This window comes from Symphalangus syndactylus, chromosome 5 (genome assembly GCF_028878055.3).
Source record: "Symphalangus syndactylus isolate Jambi chromosome 5, NHGRI_mSymSyn1-v2.1_pri, whole genome shotgun sequence".
Classification (NCBI taxonomy): Eukaryota; Metazoa; Chordata; class Mammalia; order Primates; family Hylobatidae; genus Symphalangus; species Symphalangus syndactylus.
This window is the reverse complement of record NC_072427.2, coordinates 31,498,336-31,517,065: the sequence shown is the minus strand read 5'-3', so window position 1 is coordinate 31,517,065 and position 18,730 is coordinate 31,498,336. Positions and strand designations below refer to the sequence as shown.

The following is an 18,730-nucleotide window of genomic DNA, read 5'->3' as shown; positions in this document are numbered from 1 at the left end:
GACCCCCACCATCCACCCCTAGGCACCAGGACTGAGTCGGCTCTGAAAAGAAATGGGGAATGAAGCTCTGGGACTTGGTTCCTGCCTTCAGGGAGCCAATGGTCCAGCCAGGGGGATTAGGGTTCATGTCCTTTCCTGGGCCTCCAGGAGGTCATAACCTTCGAAGCAAGAATGAGGAAGCCCACGGTGGTAGCGTGGGGCCCTGCATGAAGTGCCTATGACGGGAGAGGGAAGAACTCTGTCATATGTCCGTGAGAGTGACAGGAACCTCAAGCATTCAAGAAACCAAACTGGCACCCAAGATAGATGAGGAGATCAGGAATTCACCAGGCCACAGAGGCTTCTTGGCAGCCACATGCAGGAGACGGATAACACCATGGCCAGGCCCCCCACGTCCATACCGTGTCTGTGACCTCCACAGACTCACTCCACAATGTGACTTTGGGTAGGTCACAGTACCTGCACGGCCTCAGCTTCCCCACCTGTCAGATGGGGAGAACAACAGTGCCCTCCCCATGAAGCCATCATGAGCACCACGCCAAGTAAATCATGACCTGCTCTTGTGTGTTCAGGGATATCAACAAAGACGAATTCCTTTTCCCTGAAGTGATGAAAGGGACTTTTAGAAAAGAGGAAGTGGGTGGATTCTTAGGAAACCTTAGTTCCACCCCCAGGCAAGTGGCTCTGATGATTCAGTAGGTGACTTCCAGGTGTGCCCAGGAGGCACAAGCTACCAAAGTCAGGTCCTCTCACCTGAATTTTCATCCAGCCCAACACTGCCTCTGGACACCTGTCCCCTCTTGGGACCTTGAGGCCAGGCCTGGAGAGGATGTGAACGCCTGGAGGCCCTCCCAAGCCCAAGCAGGAGGTAGACGCAGGGACAGTGGGCATCTTCCATCAGGTGGAGCTTGGCCAAGATTCCAGCAGCACCCAGGGGCTGCTGAGCAACTTGCAGATGCCCATGCCTGGCAGGCTGGTCTCCATGGTCAGGCCCCAGCCTCTCTCCCCTGGGCTCCTCTCATCCTGCTCCCCCAAGTCCCACAGGCTTCCCTGCCTCCATGGCTTTGCCAAGGCCACCCACCTGCCCCCGTACACTCCTGCTTCCACCTCTGTGCCTGCAGGCCTGCCCTACCTGGAGGTGTTCCCCTGTGTTCTATGGGTTTCTCACCACATGGTCACATCAGTTATCTATCAAAGCGGCTGACGCTCCCTCCACTCCTGCCTCTGCCCCTCCTTGCCTCTGCCCCTCCTTGCCTCTGCCCCTCCTTGCCTCTGCCTGTGTTCCCCCTCCCATCACCACCTTAGCCTGTCTCCCCTCCTTACTCAGGACTCAGGAGCCAGCGAGGCTGTGGGGCACCTGCCGACATTCTGCCTGGTCTCCCTGGCTTCTCAGCCTCCCCCCACTGCCTACTGCTGCCTCTGGGCATCAAACCAGCTGCTTGAGTCTTTCCCATCCCACAGGACCCCTCTCTCAACAGCCCCGCACCCCACACCTCCAGCCTCTGCCCTCGGCTCTGGAAAGCACGGCCTACACCCACTGCCTCCATTAACCCCCTCCTCCCCATCCCCTTAATTCCTGGGATCTAACCCCTGCCCCAACACCCCACCGAGGCCACTGATCACCTCTCTGCTATTATGTCTGGGGCACTTCACTGCCACCCCTGCCTCCACTCCTCAACACCATTCCAAAGCACAGACCCTTCTTTCTTTCTCTTCTTAAAACATGTACCCACGCTCCTGGCTCCTGAAACGCCCACCCAGATTTCCTCTCACCTCCCTGCCCACTTCATCACTGTCCCCTTCAAGGTTCCACTTCCTCCTCCTGGGGCCACCCTCAAAGAAGCCCCACCCAGGGGTCTGTCCTTAGCCTTTCTCCCCTCCCTCGCCTCCGCCCAGGGAGACAGACCTCTCCCACCCCTAGCCTGCCCCTCCTCCTGCATCCTCAAGCCCCCCACCCTCTGGCTCTTGAGGTCCAGACCACCTCCAGAATGTCCCTCGAGATGCCCTCCCTTCTCTCTCCTTTGTCCTCAGCCCAGATGCTGAAAGGGGCACCGGCTTTCACCCCTCCTGATTTCATCCAGTCTCAAGGCGTTAGATGCTGTCTATACTGTCCACACCCAAACAGAGCCTGGCTGTCCTCCCTCCCCCGTCCAGGCCGCTCCTCAGCCGCCCACACGACACTCCACTTGGATGTCTAACAAGCATCTCAGCTGTTCCAGCTCCCGCTCCCCACAGCACCCCAACCCACTTCCCCCACCACCGCACTCTCCCCACCCCCCGCTGGCAGCTTTCTCCTTCCTGATGCTCAGACCAAAAGCCTTCGAGGCATCCCAGACCCCTCTCCCTCTCCCGTCCACTGGCAAACCCTGCTGCTCTAATCTCAAAGGAGACCCAGAGTCTGACTGCCGCCCCCACCCTGGGCCAGGCCCCCATCATTTCTCATCTGGATCATTGCAGGAGCTTCCTAATTGGTCTCCCTGCTCCCACCTTTTCACTCCTGCCCCCAGGTATTCCCAGCACAGTGGCCAGAGCCGTCCTGTTCAGATATGTCACTGGATCGCACCTCTCCAGTTGACGCTTCCCAGTGGCTCCTGTGTTGCTGTCAGGAAAAGCCGGGGAATGGTTGCGTGCCCTGGCCTCCTTGCCCACATCCCCTGCTCTCCTCCCTGCACCCCCCTCTCTCTGGCTGCACTGCAGAGGCCTCCCCTGGGGTATCAGTTGAGGCAGGCTGGGGTGTGCCGTGGTGACCATCCCTAGTCACCGGGCCTTAAAACAGAGAGGGGCATTTCTCATTCCAGCTTCATGTCATGAGGGTCGGCAGGGAGGGCTACGCTGCATCGTCCTCTCTCATGACCATGTCGGGGACATCTGGAGCATCACCTGCTTCCAGGCAGGGTGAAGGGAACATGGAATCACTCTCTGACTCCTGCATGCTTCAGCTCAGAAGTGGCAGGCGTCTCTTCCACTCATATCTCACTGGCCAGAGCAGATTACACAGCTGGGCCTAACCCCAAGTGGAAGAAGTGTAGCCCTTCCCTGTGCCCAGAAGAAGAGACAGGCACTGATGGACAGGGGTGACAGCCTCCCCGCTGCTGTTCCTCGAACGCGCCAGACATGCCCCCGCCCCGGGCCTTTGCCCTGGCTGTTCCCTCTGCCTGGAGTGCCCTTCCCCAAACACCTGCACAGCTCACCCCTCACCTTCTTTCAGTCTTTGTTCAAATGTCACCTTCTTGATGACGCTTCCCCTGACCACCTCACTTAAAACTTCAGATGTCTCCTGGACATGGGCTGCCAATCCCCCTTACCTTTACTTTAGCTTTCCACGGTTCTAACAGATTACCTAATTATATATTTCTTATGTCTATTACTATTGTCTGTTTCCATCAGCTGGAAGGAAAACCCCTTGAGGGCAGGGGCATTTGTTGGTTTTGGTGACTGATGTAAGCCCAGCTCCCAGGACAGTACCTGGCACCCAGTAGGCACTCTATACTTTTGCTGCATGAATGAATGGATGGATTTGGGGCCCCACTCACCACCAGGTCTTGTTCCCACATCCTTCAGAGCTTTTCAATCTACACTTGAGTCCCCATCCCAAACTCACTGCCTTCCCCAGGCCCTCACTATTTCTCGTCTGGGTTCCCATCTCATAACAGCCCCTGACTGTCCCTGGCCTCCAGCAATCCCCTTCCAGTCCAACACCACTGTGAAAGGCAGGATAACAAGGTGATTCTGGCGTGGGCTCAGGGTCCTTTCTCTGGCTCTGCTGTTTACCAGCAGTGTGACTTTGGACTGGTTCCTTAACCTTCCTGTGCTTCAGTTCCACATGTTGTGATAATAGCACTTCTTTCATAGGGGTTGGAGTGCTGAGAGGTTTAAATGAGATGGTGCATGCAAAGCACATTATAAATGTGGATTATTGCTTTACAATTGCCAGATCTTGTTACCAGACAAAGGAGATCCGAATCTGCTGAAAACCGTCCCTTGGCTCCTGGTAGTTTTCAGTTTCTTCTCTGCACCCAGGGGCCCTCCCAAGCTGGTCTCCTTCTCACTTGCCTGGTCTGTCCCTTCTTGCTCCCAGTCCCACCAAACTCCCCAGGGCCTCCCGAGCCTGTCATGCTGCCTCCTGCCCCAGCCTGGGCATTGGGCGTTTTCTCTACTCTTCACTGACTTATACTTGCTTTCTTACTTAACAGAAATCCCAGAGCCTTTTTGCACTTTCATACACAGAAAACTTTCAGATTCTTTTTTTGAGACAGGGTCTCGCTTTGTTGCCCAGGCTGGAGTGCAGTGGTGTGATCTCAGCTCACTGCAACCTCCGCCTCCCAGGTTCAAGCAATTCTTGTGCATCAGCCTCCCGAGTACCTGGTGCACACCACCACGCCTGGGTAATTTTTGTATTTTTAGTAGAGACAGGGTTTCGCCATGTTGGCCAGGCTGGTCTTCAACTCCTGACCTCAAGTAATCTGCCCACCTCGGCCTCCCAAAGCGCTGGGATTACAGGCATGAGCCACCGCACCCAATCTCACATTCTTTTTAGAGCTGTCTTGAATTCCATCATGGGGACATACCATTGGGATATATCAGTCCCAAGCTGATGGCTACTAAGAATGTTTTTGATCTTCTGCCATCACAAGTATGCAGCTTAGTGTGTGTGCATCTGTCATATTCGTGCGGCTGTCTCTGTAAGACAGACTCCCAGAAGTGGGATTACTGGGTCAAAGGTAGCTAGTAAGGCACGACGTGCTGCTTCCCACTGCCTTGCCAGCCCAGTGTGCTCCCCACCAGACCCAGGATCTAGCCCCAAGGCTGAGTGACACAGAATTCACGCCCTCACCTCTGTGCCATCCTGCCTCCTTCAGCAGTAGGGCTGGAGCCCATGGCGAGGGGCCAGCTCTACTTTCTGCCTCAGTCAGGATCGGTCCACTTGAGGGTGATATGTGGGGGCCGAGCTGGCAGGCGTTGGAGTTAGCCGAGGAGGCAAGGCCAGCCCCCAGACACTTCCAAAACACTTTGAGCCTTCATGAAGGCTGCAGGAGGGAGCATGGCCTCTTGCCCACATTCTCCCCACCTGGGCTCTTCTCTCTGGCGGCTGCCTCTGCCTCCCCATCAGCGCCAGAGTGGGACTGGCAGTGGCACCCCAGGCACCAGTGAGCAGGCTACAGGGCCCGTCCCCAGCTAGGGCTGGGTGGTCAGACCCCTTGAAGAGGGAATGGCAGAACCTCTAGACCTTGGGTGGAGGGCAGCCCAGGAGAGCCAGCCCCAGGCCGTGCCATGGCTCCGTGGCTCATGTGGGCAGCCTCCCGCTGGCCCACACAGAGGCAGAGCTGAGTCAGCAGCCAGGGTCGGGGTGCCTCTGAGGCCCAGGCCTAATTCACTGGGAGGCGTCCCTGCACAGAAGTGAGAGGGCTCAGGAGGGGCCTGGCTCTCTGCCTCTCTGCTGCTTCAGGAAAAGTCCTGCTCCTTGGCTGAGCCCTCAGGGTCCTTCTTCAGCCCCTTGCCCACCGCCTGCCCTCCGGTCTCCTACACCCCCTCACACTCCAGTCAGTCATGTGGAAATGCTTGCAGTTCTCCACATGGGTTATTCCACTGCCTGCCTCCACGCCTCTGACCACGCAGCTCCTTCTTTTCCAGCTAACTCCCACTTTTCCGCAAAGACAATTCAAGAGTTCCTTGGAGCAGCCTGTTTGCACCTATGCACTCACACAGCACCTTGTTGGTTTTAGACCCGACCAGTCCCTCACAGCACCCCCATCTGGGTTCACTGTCTTAGCTCTAAGCCCACTGGGCTACTCGTCCCAAAGGCATGCAGCACGTCCCAACGTCTGTCTTCGAAGCTGGAACAGGCCTGGCTTGAGGAGGGACAGAGGCTTCTACCTGAGGTAGCTGAGCTGTCCAGGGAAGTTTCAGCCACGTCGAGCCCCTGGCGTTGCCAAAATCCCCCACCCCACGGTGCCACAGCACCAGGGCAGCCCCTAGGAAAAGCCAGCCCCTCAGAGGCCCTGTGCTAAAGACCCAGAAATTGCCCCTGGGTCCCCGCAGGAGCTCCGCAATGGGGAAGTGAGCCCTCCTGAGGCCTGGCTGGTAGGAGGCTCTTCAAGGCCAGCATCATGTGGACTTCCCCCAACCACTCGCGTTTCTGCACAGCAGCCACGGAGACGGGCCTGGGAGCTGCTGAGAAACGAGATCAGAAGGCAACGTCAGCCTGAGTGGGCTGAAACCTGAGATGAGGAAATGAGAAGACGTCGGGGGCTGGAGGACACAGGTTTGAGGACAGCCAGCACCCAGCACTACGGCCGAGGCCTCCAGAGGGAGCCAGAGGGAAAGCGAGTCCCCTCCCTGCGGCCTGAGTCTCTGCCAGTGCCCAGCACTCCCAAAGGATCCACCCCAATCTGAGAGGCCCCAAAGACATTGGAGCAGCCCCAGACACCTCCTCCTAGGGCCACAAAGGCCCTTGACAAGCCCACGGTGGTTCAAGGCCTCCAACTGGAGCCATCTTTGGTAAATCTGGGGCCCATCAGCACCCACGGCCCTTCCTGGTGCCCTAAGCATGCTGGCAGGGGAACTGGAAACTGCATCCCATCTTGTCTCATACACCCACAATACCTGATGTGGGCGTGACTCACCCTGGGGCCCTGTGAGTCAATAAGGGTGTATGAGTGAGGGGCAGAGCATTTCGACTTAGTCCCACAGCACATGAGCTCACTAAGCAAACATTACCTATGCCCAGATATGGGGCCAGTCACTACCCACTGGAGGCTGCGGGCTCCAAGGTATGGCAGCAGGGCAGGCCAGCCGGGCTCTGCCCAGCTCGCCCCTCCTTGTGAGGATGGACCCAGCCAGGCCTCCCACCTCCGCCCTTAGACTGGGGGACCCTGGGTGGGGGCAGGAAGGGGGACTGAAAGTGGTGACTGGAGTTAAGCCCATCTCCTCATCCCCCACCATGGGGATCAAGATGGGGGCTAAGAGTCACCCCACCACCACCCCAACCCACTCTGAACGCTGGGGTCTCAGGGGACAAGCAAAACAGAACTGAAACTGGGCAGAGGAGAAACAGGTCTGGGCCCACCCCCGGGGACCTCTGTATCTCACCCCTTACCCATACACATCCTGACCAGGGCCTCTCCCCCAGCCTGGGAAAACCTTTCAAGCTTGGCCCATTCTCACCTGGGCTCTCTCAGCCTCCTGCCCTCCCCCACCTTCCCTGCTCCCAGCCTCATGCTGCCCCAGGCCTCATCCCATCAGAGCTAAAAGGACCCCAGGCTGGGCACCTGGAGATCAGGGATCTGGTCTCCCTCTGCCACTACCTTTTGGGATGACCTTTGGGAAGTCATTCCCTTCTCTGAGCCACAGTTTCCTCATCTGGCTTGGGCTGTGGGCATAGAATCTGCAGGTGAGGGCTCTAATGGGTGAGTTTCAGGCCAGGCTGAGACTTTTCACATCATAACACTGAGGCACCCGGCACCTTGACCACCACTCATCCTGGGGACTTGAGAAGGGGCAGAGGCTGGGATTGGACAGTAACAGCCAAGACCTTCCCAGGGCACAAACGCTGCCTCCCTGAAGCCTGCCCTGCCTGTCCATGGAGGTCACTCCCATCACTTCACCTCCTCCTTCCCTCCACTCAGCACCAGCCACCACTGGGTCACATCTATGTCCCTTTGGCTCTGCAAGAGCAGCCTGGGTCCCTGCATCCCCTACCCCAGCACAGGCCTGACACCAAGCAGGGGCTCAATAAAATATGTGTTGAAGGCCAGGCACAGTGGCTCATGTCTGAAATCTCAGCACTTTGGGAGGCCAAGGCTGACAGACCTCTTGAGTTCAGGAGTTCGAGACCATCCTGGGTAATGTGGTGAAACCCCATCTCTACAAAAGATACACAAAATTATCTGGGTGTGGTGGCATGCACCTGTGGTCCCAGCTACTCGGGAGGCTGATGTGGGAGGATTGCTTGAGACCAGGAGACGGAGATTGCAGTGAGCCAAAATTGCACCACTGTATTCCAGCCTGGGTGACAGAGCAAGACCTTGTCTCAATCTCTCTCTCTCTCTCTCTCTCTGTGTGTGTGTGTTGAAAGAATAAAGGCAGAGAGAATAACAAGTGTTGGTGAGACTGTGGCAAGATTAGAGCCCTCACACTCTGATGGCGGGGATGTAAAATGGTATCACCTCTGTGGAAAGCTGTTTGGCAGTTGCCCAAAAAGTTAAACACAGAGTTACCGTGGGATTCTGCAGTCCCACTCCCAGGTAAATAGATGTTCCAAAGAGTTGAAAACATCTGATCACACAAAAACTCGTACACAAATATTCATCCAGTGTTATTCTGGATATTATTATAACAGCCGAAAAGTGGGAACAATGTCCAAGTCCATCAACTGAGGCACAGATAAGCAACACGGCCTAGCCACACAATGAGATCTCATTCAGCAGTGAGAAGATGGGGCATCCCGGTTCAGGCTACCACATGATAACCCCTGAAAACAGTATGCTGAGTGAAAGAAGTCAGACACAAAAGGTGACATGTACAATTCCACTTATATGAAATGCCTAGAAGCTGGATGCAGTGGCTCACGCCTGTAGTCCCAGCTATTTGGGAGGCCCAGGCAGGAGGATTACTTGAGCCCAGGAGTTTGAATCCAGCCTGGAAAAGATAGTGTGACCTCATCTCTGAATAAGTTATTTCATTTAATTTTTTTTAAATGTCCAGAATAGACAAATGCATACAGACAGAAAGTACATTAGTTGGGGGACAAGGAAAGGGGAAGTGACTGCTAACAGGCACGAGGTTTCTTGGTGGTGATGGAATGTTCCAGAGTTAGCTAGAGGTAGGTGTCATACAGCATTATGAATATATTCAAAACCACTGCATTGTGCATTTTAAAATGGCAAAATTTGTGTTATATGAACCTTTTCTCAATAAATAAATAAATAAATAAATAAATAAAAAGGCAACAACAGCCACCCCAGGGACAGGTTTGGAAGGCCAAACTTGTCTGATTGGCTGGGTGGCTTGTCTATTTTTGTGTTTCTTAAAACGGCATCCTACAGGAGAGCTATTCTTTGCTCAGGGAAACTCCCACCCCCTCACTCCACTCCTACCTCGAGACAAGGCCTCTGAGGGGCAGGTGGGAGGAGAGGGGCTCTGCGGAAACCTAGGGGGCATTGCAGTGGGGTGCTGCCCTCTCCTTGGGCAGGTGCCCCATGATGAGCAGACTCAAGGTTCAGCTACAGTCCCAGCTCTGGTACAGGTCCTGTCCCTTTCCTCAGTTTCCCCATCTGCAGTCTGCCTCCCGGGGTCTTTCTGAGGTCAGGATGTAGCATGACAGAGCCTGAGAACTGCCGAACTACCGTGCCCTCTCAGAGACCCCCTTTTGGCATGCATTCCAGATGTGGGACCAGAGGTTGGGAAGTTCTTCCTTTGGTCTGACCACAGTATTCCACTTGGAGACAGCAGTGGGCAGAGGCCTTCCACTGAGTCACCCTGACTCAACTTTCATCAGCTTCAGGCCCCCGTGGGGGTCCTTCCCCCACCGGATGCTCACTTTGCTGTAATGGGGCAGGATGTGGGTTCCCTGCTGTGGGAGAGCAGCCCCCACAGCAGCTGCTCCCTAAGATGGTTCTCGAAGGAACCAATGAGAGGAGAAGGCTGAGCCCTAACCCCTGCAGGGGCCCTGCAGCCCAAGCAGAGGGCCTCTCAGCCCACCTCGGTCCCAAGTAGGACAGATTGACAGGTGACCTCCCCGTCTCAGAGCCTCAGGGTGTCTTGGAACAAGTGATCCCATCATCTTCCTCTGAGGTCCAAGCCTCGGTTGCTAATGGACTCTGTGTAGGGAACCCCAGTCACTGGGGCAGACTCTGTCCCAGACCTGATCTTTGCCATTTTGCCAGAGTGACCCACCTGACTGCTTCCCTCTGCTGTGTGTATCACTTGTATTAACCGCGAACCCAGCAAAGAGAGCGGGAGCTTGGGACGGGCACAGTGGCTCACATCTGTAATCCCAGCATTCTGGGAAGCTGAAGCAGGTGGATGAATTGAGGTTAGGAGTTTGAGACAAGCCTGGTCAACATGGTGAAACCCTGTATCTACTAAAAATTAAAAAAAAAAAAAAAATTAACCAGGCGTGGTGTAATCCCAGCTACTCAAGAGGCTGAGGCAAGAGAATCACTCGAACTCAGGAGGCAGAGGTTGCAGTGAGCCAAGATCATGCCACCGCACTCCAGCCTGGGCAACAGAACAAGATCCTGTCAAAAAAAAAGTAAAAGTAGAACCCCTGTTTCTTGAGGACAAAGATTAGATGCATCTTTTTATTGTGAAATTTTGGTAAACTACTTACCCTTTCTTAGCCTCAGTTCTTTGAACTATGAAATGGAGACAATAATAATAGTATCAACCTCAAAGGGCTGGTGAGAAAACTAACCAAGATAATTCGTATAAAGTTTCAGAGGCCGGGCGCGGTGGCTCACGCTTGTAATCCCAGCACTTTGGGAGGCCGAGGCGGGCGGATCATGAGGTCAGGAGATCGAGACCACGGTGAAACCCCGTCTCTACTAAAAATACAAAAAAAAAAAATTAGCCGGGCGTGGTGGCGGGCGCCTGTAGTCCCAGCTACTCGGAGAGGCTGAGGCAGGAGAATGGCGTGAACCCGGGAGGCGGAGCTTGCAGTGAGCCCAGATTGCGCCACTGCACTCCAGCCTAGGCGACAGAGCGAGACTCCGTCTCAAAAAAAAAAAAAAAAAAAAAAAAGTTTCAGAACAGTCCCGGGCAGGTGCGTGACTTACGCATTTAGCTTTTGTTCACCACTATTACTACTTGCTTATTGAAGCCGAGCCAGGTGGCTGAGCAATGTCCCTTTCTGGCAAGGAGGGTGGAGGCAAGTGTCACATTTCAGAAAGATCCCTAGGCTCCTGTTGAGTCTGTCCCAACACCAAAACATGCCCGTGGGGGCTCTAGCTCCTGCCCCAGCAGTGAAAGGGGCGCCTCCTTCTCTGGTGCCCAGCCCTAGCTCACCTGCTCTTCACAAGCCTCCTCCCAGCACAGCCTGCAGCACACAGGTGCTCAGTAAGGGGGTTGCTCTGAACAGGGAGCAGGCCCACATGCTGAGAGTGGTGGAGGGGTGCAGGCTCTGAAGATCACCCGAACCCAGACTCCAGGGCAGGACAGGTCCTTACTGACCGTAAGGGCTTCCTGCCTGCCCTCTTCCCAAGCAATTGCCTCAACCCTGGGACACCAGGAAGGTTGAGCATTCCAGGAAAGCCCCGACCCACCCAGGAAACGCAAGTACCTGGTGGGGCCTCATCCGGCCCATTGTCCTGAAAGGACAGGAACAAAGGCTCTCTCATCATGGCCACCCACCCTAGGGACGTCCAGCCTCCAGCTTTCTGTGGGTGGGGCAAATGATTGACCAGGCTTCCCTCCCTGCAGGCACCTCCCTCTGGGGCCTCCTGTGGTCCAGTCGTCCCTGGTCCCCAGCTCTCAGGTGGGTCATAGGGCATGTCAGCCGGACCCCAGGAAGAGCATCAGGAGGGGAAGGAGCCAGAGAGCCCTCCAGGCCAGCACACTGCTAACTCCACATCTCATCTTCCTGTCTCATCCCCTCTGCTCACCTCCAGAGACTCCCCTTCCCCTCTCATGCTCTTCACTGGCAGGTTATGATGGCCCAGAGATCTCCACCAGAGTCCCAGATATCAGTGGGGATCCCAGCCTATTCCTCCAAGCTCCCAGTTGCCAGTGACAGGGAGGCAGGAACAGCCTGGAAATTAGCTGTGGGTTCTACCTGAGCCTGTGGACACATGGAAAGAGAGCTTCGCCACCGCCCCCTTCTCTGAATACACATACAGGATCTGAGGAGGGAGGATTCTGTGTGGATGCATGTGTGCACAGATGTGCATGTTTGTACATGTGTACGGGTGAGGAGGTCATACGTGTGGTCCCATGTGCCCGCATCTTGTATATATGCATACTTGTTTTGTGTAAGTGAGTATAAGAGGTCAAGCCAGAGAGAGAAACAGGAGGAACAAGGAGAGACAGAGAGAGAGAGAATAGAAACAGAGACCAACAGGGAAACAGAACGAGACTGAGACAGAGAACAACAGAAGGCCAGACAGGTAGACAAGCCACAATTCCATCTTCCCTGGTGCTGGCTGCCAAGGCAGACAACTCTCGTCTCACTTCATTGATGTTCTGCCTGGGTTTATACCCATCATTGGGGTGGAGTTCAGGAAAGGATGTATCAGGGCTAGGACGCCCCCACCTCCACACTTACAGGGCCAGTCAGGGCCCTTTGCAGGGGCTGCCGTTTCCTCAAGCTGAAGAATGGCTTGGATCCCTCGGATGCCTTCCAGGGTGCAGGAGCGCTCACAGTGACTCTGGGCTCTTGAAGTGGCTGGGGAAGGGGAGCACCTCTGACAGGCCCCATGCTGGGGGAAACATCCTGAGACTGACCTGTCACGGGCTGACAAGCACACCAAGGAGATCTCACATCTGCTGGGAAATGAGGGGCTGGTGGAGGTGAGAAAACCTCAAGTTCTAATGCCTTCCCAACACCTTCGCCTCACCTGAGAAGCTTCTAGATTCCACCCACCCCTGTTTCCTTGGGGGAGGGTGTTGTGTGGAGGTGAGAAGAGGCAGGAGTCCAGGTTCTAGGCCAGGCTCTGAAGGGGCAGGTAGCTCAGAGCAAGAGACTGGCCTTGCACCTGCTCTGCCTAATGGGACAGTAATGCCCACCCTGGCACTCCGCCTCTGAGGGCTGTGGTGAGGCCGTGGAGAGATGTCAGGGACAAGAAGAGGCCTTGGGAACCAGCTGTGGGAAGAACAGCCCATGAGCACAGCATTTCCCCTGGCTTCCCCGAGAGCTGGCCCCCAGGAAAGGAAGGTGACTGTGACTTCCGCTGCCACCACTTCCTGCAGCTGGGACCTTGCTCACTCAGAGTGTGGAACCGTCATGGGCCAGCAGTGTCACCTGCACACTCACTCCTGCCACCAGGAAACCCTTCCGCAGGGCAGGTCCCCAAGCCCCATATCTCAGGCTCTGACCAGGATGTATCCTCAGCAGTGGTTGCCCGACATTGAGGGGAGGGACGGGCCCCAGCTGGGCATCAGGATATGGAGGGTTTCGTTCCAGCTCTGCCACCGAGGTACTGGTTGCCTCGAGGACTTCCCCTTGCTGGACCTCATTGAGGAGACTTCCTGTGTTGCTGAGCAGGCAGGAACCCCAGAAGCTCAGAGCCGGAAGGCACCAGGGCTTCCCACAAATGAAAGATGTGGAAGACCCAAAACAGGGAGACAGGCCCTGGCACCTAAGCGTTCCTTCTGGACTCTACACAAGGTGTGGGTGGCACTAGAGCTACTGCAGGCTGCCAGATCCGAGGGGCAGTCCTGCTCCACTGTGGGCTGGACGAAGACATCATCTACTCCAGGGCATCCACGCGTGGGGTGGGAGCCAACAGGCCTGCAGTGCTGCCTTCCAGCTTGGGACTGGCCCCCCCACTCCGTCCTGTGCACCCAGCCCTTCCGGCTCACCCTTTCCATGGCATGCTGTGCTCTCTCGCACCCCATGCTTTGCATGTGCTGGTTCCATTACCTGGAACACCTTCACCCCACTTGTGTCTGGCTAGCGTCCCCTCCAGAATGGAGAGCGGACAAAACATGGGGTCTGGAAATCCAGGGGTCAGGGCCCAGGCTGTTAGGAAAGGCAGAATGTGAGGCAGACCCTCAGCAGGCCTGACAGCAGGGAGTGCTGAGCTCAGGGTTCTCAGGGGCCAGGATGGGAGAGAGGCCGAGGAGATGGGGGTCGGCGGCTGGGGCAGATTGTGCAGACAGTCTGGATTGTGGAGGAGCTGCCGGGCGCAGGGCCCCACTTAGCGCGGGCGGCTGTGGGGGAGGCTGAAACTGCAGACTATTTTTAGGCTCCTGCTGAATTGAGAGATGAGGATGCTCTGGGCTACAAGCCCTTATTCGCTGGGGAAAGACTAAGGGGGTCCCAGTTCCCCCGATCTGCCCCCAGAGCACAAAGTCTCCAGAGCTTCCTCTTTTGTCTCTAGGGACCAAGGGCTGGGGTGAGGAAGTGGACTGGAAGTATCCCCAGCACCCTAGATAGGCAAACACCCACAAGAAGTGATTTCCATACCATTTGCACACTGCCCTGCTTCCTGATCAGAAGGAACGGAAACGTTCCCTTTCAGAAGACCCTCAGCGGAGCAGTGCATTCACCAGAGTCCACTTTCACCTGCCCCACTGGGTATCAGGACAGTCCCAGGAGAGCGACACAAGCTCTAAAGTCAGAAAGCACAAACGGGGGTTGTTAGCACTGTGGTGTAGCATCCACTAGGCTCGGGGTAGCAAATATGTTCCATCTGATCAATTGCTGGTGACTCCTAAGGAGAAATGCTGCTGAGGATCCATTCATTCATTCCACAAATAATTTACTGACCACCTACTGTGTGCTAGGTGCTACTTTAGGTGCTATGAAATTTAGCTGTGAACAAAAAAAGACAAAACTCCCTGCCCCCGCAGAGCGGATATTCCATAACAGTGTTGTCCAACAGAAATACAATATGAGCCACACACATAATTTAAAATGTTCCAGTAGCCACACTAGATAAAAGTTAAAGAAGGCCAGGAGCAGTGGCTTACGCCTGTAATCACAGCACTTTGGGAGGCCGAGGTGGGCAGATCATTTGAGGTCAGGAGTTCGAGACCAGCCTGGCCAACGTGGTGAAACCCCGTCTCTACTGGAAATACAAACATTAGCCGGGCACGGTGGCGGGCGCCTGTAATCTCAGCTACTTGGGAGGCTGAGGCAGGAGAATCGCTTAACCTGGGAGGCGAAGGTTGTGGTGATCCAACGTCCTGCCACTGCACTTCATTCTGTACTACAGAGTAAGACTCCATCTAAAAAAAAAAAAACAAGTTAAAGAAATAGGTGGAATTAACTTTTGTATGTTATCTAGCCAAATATATCTTATATCTGAAATATTATCATTTCCTTTTTTTTTTTTTTTTTGAGACAGAGTTTCATTCTTGTTGCCCAGGCTGGAGTACAATGGAACAATCTCAGCTCACTGCAACCTCTGCCTCCTGGGTTCAAGCGATTCTCCTGCCTCAGCCTCCTGAATAACTGGGATTACAGGTACATGCCACCATGCCCACCTAATTTTTGTATTTTTAGTAGAGACAGGGTTTCACCATGTTAGCCAGGCTGGTCTCAAACTCCTGACCTCAGGTGATCTACTCGCCTCAGCCTCCCAAAGTGCTGGGATTACAGGTGTGAGCCACCACGCCCAACCTCTAATATTATCATTTCAAAGTGTAATCGATGTAAAAACTTGAGGTAATTTTTTTCATATTATGTTTTCAAAATCCAGTGTGTCTTTTATACTTACAGCACATCTCAATTCAGATGAGCCCTATTTCAAGTGCCCAGTAGCCCCCAGAGAATGCAAGTTCTGAAGAAAATCACTCATCTGAGCTCAGGAAAGGAATGCCACAATTGATCAGCAATGCCTGCTCCAGGCATAGGCTACAGCTGAATCAAGCTGCAAGCCATGTGTTTGCCCACCATGATATAGGCTCAGCCCCAAGGACGTGTTCACCTCTACCTAAGCCCTTCTGAGCTCATTTATTTTGCCCAACTTGAAAGAACTGCCAGAGTTCTGGGACCTTGACTTGGTTTGAGTGCAGCGGTTCTGGTGTGAACACCACCCTACAGAAAGGCCCCAGCATACTAACAGGGCCAGCGCCTCCCGAATGTGGTTCTGTGCTCCTTCCCTTGGTGGCGGCTGACTCATGGCCATTGGTGACCCTGAGAATGTGGATTTTGTTTTTGTTTTTCTCCCAAGGTCTCTTCCTTCCAGAGTTAACCAATACTGACATAAAAGTGTTTCCTGAGCCAGATTTAGCCATTTCAGCCCCATTCCACTGGCCCACGCCTACAGACCTCCTGTCTGGCACTGTAGCCAGGATGGCTGCACTTTCTTTTCCAGTAAGCAAAAGGCTAAAATTGGACCATATAAGGAGCTAGAAACACCTGGAAATGGTGAGGAGTGGGTCTTTGGTGTAAGCAATGGGGTGTAAGAAAACATGGATCTCAGGATCCCATTATCCTCACCATTATTATCATTATCATCTACCCCATCCCTGCTCAAAATCCTTCAATGGCTCCCTAGTGTCTGCAGGATAAAGATCTTGCTTTAGTTCCCAGGATGGGGAACTGATGGAGTCATCCAGTCTCACCTCTAGATACTCTCCCTTCTCTCATCTTATTCATCCATTCAGTAAGAATGTCTTGAGCACCTACTATGTGCCAGGCACTGTTCTAGGTACTAGAGATACACCTGTGAACAAAACCGACAAGGATTTCTGGCTTCATGGAGCTCACTTTACTCCAGCCAACCCGTAACACCCCAGGCCCTCTCACACTCCCAGGCCTTTGTAAATGCTGTTCCCTCTCCATTCAGTCACTCTCCTCCTGGGGAACTTCTACACGCCCTCTAAGGCCCTACTCAAAGCCTTCCCTGAGCACTCCGCTCAATGGGTTAGGTGCCCCCTCGAGCTCCCACCTCCCACCTAGGACTGTCACACGTATGGTCACTGTCCAGCCCACCGCCCTTCCCTACCAGGCTTTAAGTGTCTCCAGGGCAGGGGCTGTGCCTTCTCCCCCAGGGACCCCAGAGCTTGCTTCCAGGTGCACCCTCCCAAAGATCAGGAGTGAACAGGCTGAGGCATTAGTGTAGGGGGGATCCAGGATTCCTCTGGAGAATTCCAGGTCATTCTGAAATCTTTGCCTGGGAGCATCCTCCTCCTGGCATTCCAGGGGAGGGAATCACAGGAGCAAATGCATAGAGAGCTTCCAGCAAAGGAAGGTAGAAGTCTGAGGAGAGACGGGAAGGGATAGCAGGGCCATGAATGCTGGATCCAGACTGATCAGTCTGCAGGTGCAGGGAGCTGTTAAATGATTTAATGTAGCAGAGAGACAAGAGGACAGCAGCCTTCCCTCGGGGAGAGAGGATGACAGGACATGTGGATGGGGGATAAACCGTAGTGACTCTTTACATTCCTAAAGTGGGAGGGAGGCAGAACAAAATCTCCAGTTCCCTGCTGCCTTCCCCAGGAGAGCTGAGCTTTCAGTCTTGTCCCTCTTCCTCCTCCCCAACGAGAATGCACAAGAGAGGGGAGAAGGATGGGCCTGGCTCCTGCCCCTGGCCTGGCTCCTGTCCCTGGCCTGGCCCTCAAGAAGCCAGTGCTGGCGCTGTGGATATCGTGTGGTTATGGCTAGAGCAGATCCTCCCACCACGCGGGCCCAGCCTAACCGTCCTGCCCACACACCGCCAGCCAGAGGCCTGCTGTGCTGCTTGTCCATTGGGGAAAACAGGGCAGGAGGCTTGTGCCTGGCTGGCCTCCTCCCTGCCGGCTCATTTACATGGGATTTACACGGGCTCATTTCATGCCTTAATGCACACGGCTTCCCTCCAGCCCAGCCTCTCCTGGTGCCTCCACAGAGACAAAGGAGTGGGTTCCATCACTCAAATCCCCTGCCATGGACCCATCAGAGCACCAAGAGCATCTCTGGAAAGAGGGAGACTGCTGAGGCCCAGAGGGGACAGGGAACTCAGTGGAGACCACCAGCACTCCAGGAGGGACCAAGGCTTAAGTCCACACTTTCTCCACTCGCCGCTCAGACCATTTGGGGCTGGAATTCACTCCCATCCTTTGCTTTGCCACCAGCCTCCAGCTTGCTGAGCGGGAGCCTGTGAAGCCCCCGTCCTGCTGCCGATGCTTGGCTGTGCACTGAAATACGGACAGACTGCGACAGACAAGATGTGCAGGAGAGTCCACAGAAGCCCAGGTCCAGCTCTGCCTTTTACACAGGAGAGAAATGAGGCTCGGGAAAGGCGAGGGTCTGCTCAGGACCACAAATGGTGGCAGCAGCCCCAGGTCTCTGCCCCAGCCACCCAGGGCTCTTCTGGGTCCCCCAAACTCCCAAAGACCCCCTGGTCCCATGTACCTGCTGAGACCTTGGTCCCCCAGGGCACGCTGAGTGTTGGGGGAGAAAAGGATGGGGAGAATCCTCAGGAATGGGCTGGCTATGAGAGTGCAGACCAAACTGAAGTGGGAGGGGGCACTGTGGGTGGGGGCGATTCCAGTCCTGTGGGGTCTGCCAGAGCCAACCAGAAGCTGGGCTCAGACGGAGAAGTGAACTGCCCCAAGTCTGCCATGGACCCCTCCAGCTGTCACTGATCAGGAAAAATGCCTAGCAGACCCCAAAGGCCTAGGTCCTTGCCTCCAGGGACAGGGGACAGAGAGAGGGGAACAAGGGGGAGGGGAGGCCTCTGGGGGACATCTGGACTTCTATCTGCAGTGCCCCCTACTGTCCCTGCCCTTCATCCCAGGGCCACTGCCCTCATCCTGACCTCCACCCGCCACTGGACGGCCTCCTAACTCCCCTGCATCCTTCCACCCCAGCCTCAGAGGCTCCTTCCTGCACAAACTTATGTGTTCTAAAACCTATTTACTTGATCTTGGAGGGAGTCCTGAGTTTCTACAACTCAAATCCCACCTCATCACTCATAAATCCTCCCCACAGGTCCCTCCCTACTCTCCAACCCTTACCCAGACCCCTACCCTGCCTGGAGCAAATCCCATTCCCTCATCTCTTCAGGCGGCACCAGCCTCCTGCACACACACTCAAGGCCACAGCATCCCACAGGGCCGCATTTGATCAGCTTGCCCTCCAGAA

At 55.0% G+C, this 18,730-nt stretch overlaps 1 protein-coding gene across 1 annotated transcript in view; it reads right to left on the bottom strand.

The window, feature by feature from the left end:
* The window catches only part of CYP11A1 (cytochrome P450 family 11 subfamily A member 1), a 75,274-nt gene extending 63,957 nt beyond the window's left edge, over nt 1–11,317 (bottom strand). The window contains exon 1 of the mRNA XM_055277804.2: nt 11,279–11,317. The gene's annotated coding sequence lies outside the window, so the exon portion shown is untranslated. The remainder of the gene's footprint in view (nt 1–11,278) is intronic.
* Nucleotides 11,318–18,730: the final 7,413 nt, after the last annotated feature.